Source organism: Heterocephalus glaber, unplaced genomic scaffold, assembly GCF_053883595.1.
Source record: "Heterocephalus glaber isolate CG9 unplaced genomic scaffold, H.glaber_assembly_v1.0 deba00000470, whole genome shotgun sequence".
In the NCBI taxonomy this organism is placed as follows: domain Eukaryota; kingdom Metazoa; phylum Chordata; class Mammalia; order Rodentia; family Bathyergidae; genus Heterocephalus; species Heterocephalus glaber.
The window spans coordinates 21116124-21124535 of NW_028258145.1; the positions used below are offsets into that span (position 1 = coordinate 21116124).

At 33.7% G+C, this 8412-nt stretch overlaps 1 pseudogene; it reads left to right on the forward strand.

Annotated features, from left to right (window-relative positions):
- Window positions 1–7020: 7020 nt before the first annotated feature.
- LOC101702048 (acidic leucine-rich nuclear phosphoprotein 32 family member E pseudogene) lies at window positions 7021–8057 on the forward strand (annotated as a pseudogene).
- The last annotated feature ends 355 nt before the right edge of the window (window positions 8058–8412 follow it).

Below are 8412 nucleotides of genomic sequence, written 5' to 3' on the forward strand. Positions count from 1 at the left end.
TAATCATTTAAATTTTTTCATCCCATATATGGATTATTTCACCCATTTATTTATTTTTCTTTCTTTCTTTATAATACTGGAGAATGAACACAGAGCCTTTGCACTGAGCTGTATCCCTGGCCCTTTTGTAATTATTATCTTGACACAAGGTCTTGCTAAATTGCTGTATTGCCCAGACTGGTCTCAAACTTGTGATTTCCTGCCTCAGGCTCCCAGAAGGGAAGACTATAGGTGTGAACTACCACATCCAGCTTTATCTGTTTCTCTTATGACAGGGTCTTGTGTGCGTTCATCATGTTGAGAGTTTCATTTTTAGCACTGTAACAAGTGTGGTGCACATTTATGAGAAAGGATAGATGGGAGAGATGTGTTGCCAATCAAGTTCTTTCCCATATATGTGTTTGGGTGCAAAATTCTCAATGGGCAACACTTTCTAACATATAGTTGAAAAGATGCACTTATAGATAGGAATTCATGTCTCACTTCATCTAGCTGAACCACTTTCTTATATATTTCAAATTACTTTTCCATAAGATACTTTCATCCTCTTTTGAGTTACATCAGTCTATGGTTATTGTTGAAATTTCTCAGTTTTAAAAAAAATCACTCATTTCTAAATATTTATTTGCATAAATTTTGTCATGTGTAGCCAATGCCAATTCTTTGATTGTCTGTCATCTACTGTATACTCCAAGCAAGAGGAAAAGTAAAAGTCACCCAAGAACTATTGTTCAAACTATTAACATTTCCCATTATGTTTCTTTAATCTGTTTCAGGTTATAACCTGACTCTAAAACTATAACATGTGTTATATCATATCATAAAATATTTAGTTCTGCATCCAAATATCCTGAAAGTCTTAAAATGATGCTTAGGTTGTACTGACCTTCTAGGGCTTTCCACACCCAATTGCTTACATTTATATGCCTAAGCCATTTAATCTCTATCAGAAAACATTTCTTTTTGGTCTCAATTTTAGGTCAACCCTGACATTCAAGAAGGATTTTAAGGAGTTCTATAATATAAACTTAATAATTTAGTTTAAAATCGTATGACCTGGGATTCCAGTCTACACTGGGTTCTGTTATAAGTCCCAGGTTTTTTGTACATGTCTTTTTGTTTTGTTTTCCTTAACTTGTCCTGTGAATTCTTGCTTTGGACTCAGTCAATCAAGATTCTGCTACTGAAGCCAAACTCAATGGCTGGATTTGTTCTACTAAATTCTATTTTTCTGTGAACAAGTGCCCAGCAACAGTTTATCTCTCTCAGTGATAGAAGTATTTTACTGGAATAGTAAATTTTTTTGGCTAGACTGATATTCCAAATATTATAGTAAAAGATTTATATCTTTGATGATTTATTCATTTATTACTTGGCAAGATCTTATTACACCTTAATTATTTTGGTGCACATTTCTCTTTCTCAAAGCAAGAGAATCTTTTGCTTCCAGTTTAGGTTCTCTGACTTTAGGATTTACCTTAATTCCAAGATTTAATTTCTTTCTATCCTCCACCTGCTCAAGATTTCCTAGTGGCCAGCATTAAAAATCTGACCCATAATACACAACCTGTGTCCTGAAACAATAAGAGTCCAGCCTATTTGTGTATTGAGAAATGTTTTTCTGCCAGTTGGTGGAGTCAAGGATAATTTGCATACTGAAGACTAGTTACAGGGTGTCTAGGGTTGACCAAACATATGGGCACTGTATTTATTGCTTAGAGCTTATTTTTTATTTTGGCTTCATTGCATGAATAAACAAATTAATTGTGATTAACAGAGATTCATTTTATTTTTGTACTAAGCTAAATCCATACATAAATGGTTGCTGACAGCAGTTCAGCAGCTCAAGGGAAGAGGGGCTAAAGTATGGAAGAGCTTCTGGATTTATGTTGTTGTATCATGATAACTACATTGGCTTTAGTCATTACAGAAAGAAAAAAAGGATAGATTGTAGAAATGTTTTCCAAATAGCAATTTCTCTCTGTTTTCTTTAATGAGAGAACTTTGGGAAAAGCGACTTTTTTTTTAAAAGCGACATTTTTAACATTAAAAATAAACATATAAGCAAACAAACCAATGATGAAATGAAACAAAAATAAAAACAGCCATTTATTTTCAAGATTCTCTTCAGTGATAGCTCTGTGTTTCCTAGAGTTTTTTCAAGCTGGATTTTTTGAGAGAACACGGTTCAGTCCATGAGATATCTGCAAGATCACTGGATAGCATTGTTAGAAAATTTTAGAGTATTTATTCATTTAACAAGTCCTTTTATTGTTTTCTACACATCTCTTTCTACTAGAAACAGTGATATAAAATTTAAATGATGGATAGAGCAATACTCAGCTGCTATATCCCCATGCAGGTTTGCTAGTTGCTCACACACAGAATCCATTTTGATAGTACAGGTATACATTCTGATTCTTCCATATCCTTGCCACACTGTCAGTGTTGATGACTGAACATCATTTCTAATTTCTGTTGTTTCTTGAATGTTTAGCAAAGAAATTCCACAAGAATTTTAGTCATATTGTTGTTATACATTAGAATCATTACCCCAGTCTTGTGTTATGTATGTCCCAAATATTTTGTTATTTAACTGAAAGATGAAATATTTCTTCTTGCTGAAGTCTATACTGTTGATGTTCACTACATATACCAGAATGCAGATATTCACTAATATAGGTAGTTACTTAGACATTGATCTATAGCTTTCTTACAGAAATCCTTGGATATACTCTACATAATTTGCTTAAGATAAATATTAAGCTTACCTGAAAAGCTTACATTCAAAACACTCTTTGAGCTTAGAGCCTGACCTTAAATCTTAGCCTAGACAGCTAGTTCTTGAATCAGTCTAAATATTTAACTTTGCTCTTTTCTTAATGCCAGTATATTTTCCTGCTGTAGGGCTCCCCCCAGTGAATGGCCAACAACTCCTGGTTCAGATACTGAAGGTAAATTACATCTTACTCACGAATGTGCTGACTAAACAATTACCTTATGTGATTTTCAGATTTGACCCATAACACATTCATAGCCAGGAAAGCATGATTTTGTTATGCATGAAGCATGCTCTTCCAAATATTTTGTTTTTCTCATGATCTTGTCACAGTTATTCTGTTTCAGAGCTCTGGTATAGCCCAGAAATTTTTTATAATTTCTTTTATTAAAAAAAATGAGAAAATAAAAGCTACTATGGTTTGGTAATCTCTTGGACATAGTGAGATTAGCTAAATACAACTAGCATATGTTTAGATTGAGGCATTGTACACAATACAAAGATTTATTAAATAAGATACACATGTGTAAATCCCAAAAAGTTTCTCTAGTGTGAGAAACTGAGAGTGTAAATAAGGATTAAAAGGATTAATAACTAATAATTGATACTTTTAAATAGGAAAAGGTCCAAAGGGGTAGGAGTGGTGGGAAGAGATGGGGAAAGGGAAGAATGGAAAGGAAACACTATGAGAAAAAAAATAATGAAAACGAAGTATGTAAATAGGGAAGAGTGGAGGGGTGAAGGGCGCACAGGTAATGGGGAAAAAATAAGAACCGAGATGAATCATGTACAGATACAAGTACCCAATGATAAATGTAAACTTATTGTGCATCTAAAATGTACCAATAAAAGAATTTAAGCCACAAAAAATCACAATACAAAGATTGGTTACAGAGAGCTTTAAAGAATTGTATATACATATTTAAAAGTAACTGTCAGTTTATTTATGATATTTCTTCAGTCTTAATTTCCCATTATTCTAAAATATGTGGATGAAATAAGGCATACTATTTTTCTTCATGATTCAAACATATTTTTAGTTACATAAGCAGATTGTAGCAAATTAGAAAGATAATCCTTTGCACATAATAAACCGTACATATTTGTAAAATAGTTAACTTTACTTATGTTATGTTAAAAAGCCCTTTTCAAAAGATGTCTTAGCCATTTAACTAAATAATTTCTATAACCATCTAACTTCACAGTTTTAGCTAGCTATGGAGTATGTGACTTAAAGTATCCTGTTCAAAGTAAAATGATTTTCTATTACCATCCACCATTTTTTGCTAGACCAAAATCTGGAGCTTTTTTACACTCCTTCTCCTCACTCACTTCTACTAGCAGTAAATTGTCACTAAATCTAGTGATATTTTATTAAATATTGCTCCATATAATTTCTCACTATGTTCCTACTACTTTCATTATCCTTATTATATCCTTATTATATTATATCCTTATTATATGCATTTCTGAAAATATCCTCTAAGCATTTTTGTCTGTCTTCAGTTTCTCCTTCTAGGCTGTTCTCTATGCAACTTGATATGATATTTTATTTAAACACAAATCACCCACTTTCTCCTTTATTTCAGTTACTTAAATGGGACATGTTATTACCAAATGTAGCTTGTGCATGCTTTCTATTATCTAAACAAATATTCTTCTGTTCAACTATCCATCTGCATCTCTAACATTTTTCACCATTAAAATGTAACCTCGAGTCAAATCTCAATATGAAACATTCCATAGACAACATTGCATCATTGCATTTTTTTCTTTAAAAATTTCCTTCCTCCTGCTCTAGTTCATTCTCCTTCTAACTGTGCACACTCTGTGTCTTCACTCACCTGGAAAACCATTTTAAGCATTGTTGTTTTCATAAAACTTCTTTCATTTTACATAGTAGATAAGTATTCCCTTCTGTGTTATAAATTACCTAACTTAGGAAATGTAAGTGTTCCTGTTTTTGGTGCTCAATTTGTCATATATATATATACTAAATTGCACTTTGTTTGTTTTTTAATCTGGTCTCCTTCCTCTTGTTCTTTGAACCACCCCTACCGAAGCAGCATTTTATGATTGGGCTCCTCATTACTTTCCAATCTTTATCACTTAATTAAGTGCCTGACATATGTCTGGTACTCTCTGAACAGTAATGCATGTAATGCTATATAATGACATCATACAGAATTAAAAAACTGAAGTGTAGAACTGTTGACAAATCATCTTTTTCAGTAAATACTTTAAATGGAATCACTCATGAAAAAATGAAAATCAAGCCTATGTCAGCAGAGACAAGACTTTTCTCTAAGAAATGATTCTATCTATGACAAACTTCTTTACTTTCAGTGATGAATAGAGCCAGAAATTAAAAGAGGGTCAAGAATGATTTAAATACATTTCTAGATAATGTAGCAGCATTTTAAATTTTTTCATTTATTCATCAAAGATCTATAGGTAAGTAAAAGAATCAAGGTACAGATATAGAAGCATAGTGTCCCATCATTTGTATAAAGAAAATAAATTATACTCCTCAATGTAAATACACAGACATTAATTTGTATATGTATAGAATAGCTCTGTAACTTTTGTTACTGTGATGAGAACATTGTATGGCTGGCCCTAGAACGAAAAGGGCAGGGGAATTTAATTTTTACATTATATTCTTTCTTAATTTATAAATTTATTTTATATGAAGAAAAAAATTAAAATTTACTGTGTAAATGTTCATGTAATAGCCAGCCAAATTATGATGCAAAAAGAAATATAGAAAACACAAAGTGAATAGATAAATTTTTGGATTTTGATTTGGCAGAATCAAATCTATTATAATGATTAACAAAAATTCATGTTTAGTATTAACAAGAATTCTAGACCCCCTAAATGGACAAAATAGATCTACTTTGTTGACTTTTCCTTCTCAAAATTAATTTCACTATTTTGACAAATTGTTCTATCATTGTGTACACATGGTTCAAGGTTTCATCTTTAGAAAACAGAAGGCAAAGTTGTTGGTTTCTTTAATCTCTAGAGACAGCTTTCATAGATAAAACACACAAAACCAAATGATGTTTTTTTCTCCAATACATTCATAACCTGAACTGCTGCTTCACTCAAATCTTTTGTCCATTTCATGAAATCAAACCAAGACAAGATAGTAGGAAATGTAAAAAAGAAGTAAAATTACACTGACTAGAGATTAAAAAAAAAATTATTTTTGTTAACTCTTCTATCAGTGGCAGATTGTTCCAGCAGACATATTTCACCATGAACTCACAAGTTAACTTTTGAGATGATTTATATAATAGAGGTAGGTCATAGCCATCCAAAGTATATCCATTGAGAATTACTGACAAAGCAACCATTTCCTACCTTTTCATCACATTCTAAAATTTAAATGGGAAGCTATTCTTCTCGGGAGGACACTATCAGACTGAACTGCTGGTCCTTTCAATGGAGTTATTGCTTTGCTGGTGTGAACTCATTCTCAGGATGGCTTGCTATCAGCTATGAATCTCCATTAACTTCAGGGAAGCTATAGTTCTTGAAGCACTAGGCACTGCACCTGAATGGATTGCTGCTGGCAACAAATCTTCAGGAAGATGAGTAAAAAAAAACAGACAGAAAAAAAGAAAATTCCCATAGAATAATCATAGGTTACTCTAAGTATGACACTGAAATCAGAATAGGAGACTGAGCAATTGAATTCCTACCACTCCATTCTCACAAGGGATAAAGTCACTGCTCCTCTTGGGGCACACCTTTCCTTTGTACACTTGTCCATGGACACAGACTGCCTTCATACATCCAGTTCTAAATAGGTTCCTTATCATGTCTCAGAAGAGCTGCAAGCTAAAACAGAATAGTTTCTCTTAGCAGAGATTGATTTCTAACAATAGTGACGAACACCTTAAACAAGGCCAGGTGCCCTCTTCAATGTGATAACTCTGGTCAAAGAACACATATATAGGAATACCTCCAAAGTTACTCACTCAGACATGTGGGAAACAATTACAAGAACATCACAAACTATGTTATGAAATAGTGCAAAGTAACTGTGTTTATGAAATGTTTTGTTAAAATGAATAATTTCAGAATAATCAAAAATATGGCCTTCCTCTTTATGAAATGGGAGTTGTAGAGTCTCTGAGCAGCCATTGAAGGGGAAGGAACTGTGGGGTTGGAATAGTGGGAACAGCAGGAAAGGAGAAAGGAGAATAGTAGCAGAAGAGCAGGAGAGGGACATGGAGATGCAGCAGAAGATTAACCTGGAGTTAAGGAACAGAGCCCCAGAGGAGGTGACAAAATTAGTCCTTGATAATTGCCTGTGTGTCAATGAAATTGAGTACCTGAAAGAAACTTTTAAAGAACTAGAATTTCTAAGTATGGCTAATGTGGCATTAAATTCACTGGCCCAGCTTCCCAGCCTAAATAAATTTGGGAAGTTGGAACTTAATGACAATGCACTTTCTGGAGGCTTGGAAGTGTTAACAGAAAAATGTCTAAATCTTACCTACCTCAATCTGAGTGGAAACGAAATTGAAGACATGAGTACAGTAGGAGCTCTGTAAAATCTTAAAAATCTAAAAAGTCTGGATTTGTTTAACCATGAGATCACAAACCTGGAAGATTGCTGAGAAAGTATTTTTGAACTGCTGCCGCAAATCATGTACTTACATGGATGTGATCAGGAAGATAATGAAGCCCCAGACTCAGAAGAGGAGGACGATGAAGATGGAGATGAAGATGATGATGGAGATGAAGATGATGAGGATGAAGCTGGTCTCCCTGCAGGATGTGAAGAGGAAGAGGAGGAAGAGGCGGAGGAAGATGAGGAGGAAGATGATCAGAAATGGGAGAGGGAGAAGTGGGCCTCTCAATTAATGAAAGAAGAAATTCAGGATGAAGAAGATGATGATGACTATGTTGAAGAAGGAGAAGAAGAGGAGGAAGAGGAAGAAGGTCTTCGGGGGGAGAAGAGGAAACAAGATGCCGATGATGACAGAGAGGAAGAAGAGGACAAGGTCACTCTAAGGCCACATTCCCTAGCGTCCCTGGGTGTGAAACTGTGTGGTCACATCTTTGTTCCTTCCTGTATGATAGCTGGTCCTTGCAGAAGATAATGTGTAACTTTTTAAAGGAAAAGTGTTGTTTTACTCTTTTTGCCTTATAATTCCAATACTAGTCTGTTAATGATCAGATTGTATGTAGAGAAAAATTTTCATTGCCCCCTACCATTGTGAAATTCTCTAGCAATTTATTTAGAATCTTAATTTTTTCTAATTTAAGCACACTGTATTAGTCATTTTTAGCCCATAATTAAATATCACTTTTACACAGGTGTAGTGTGGTGCATTTCATTCATAAGGTTTTACAATTATTTATAAATTAACTGAAATTACAGTCAGCTGTAATATGAAATATCAATAGTCTCTTGAATGATAAGTCCACTTTTTTTTAGAAGTGATTCAGAGACGTTTAGTTTGAAGGCAGTGACTTATTGGCTAAGGGTACTTGGATGCTTGTTACAAGAGTTAAGCTGGAAAACAGATGTAGGATAATACAGGTGCTACTCAGCAATGTATTTCGTATTTTCATATTTGGGGGTTGCTATTCAGTAATTAATGTAGTTCATG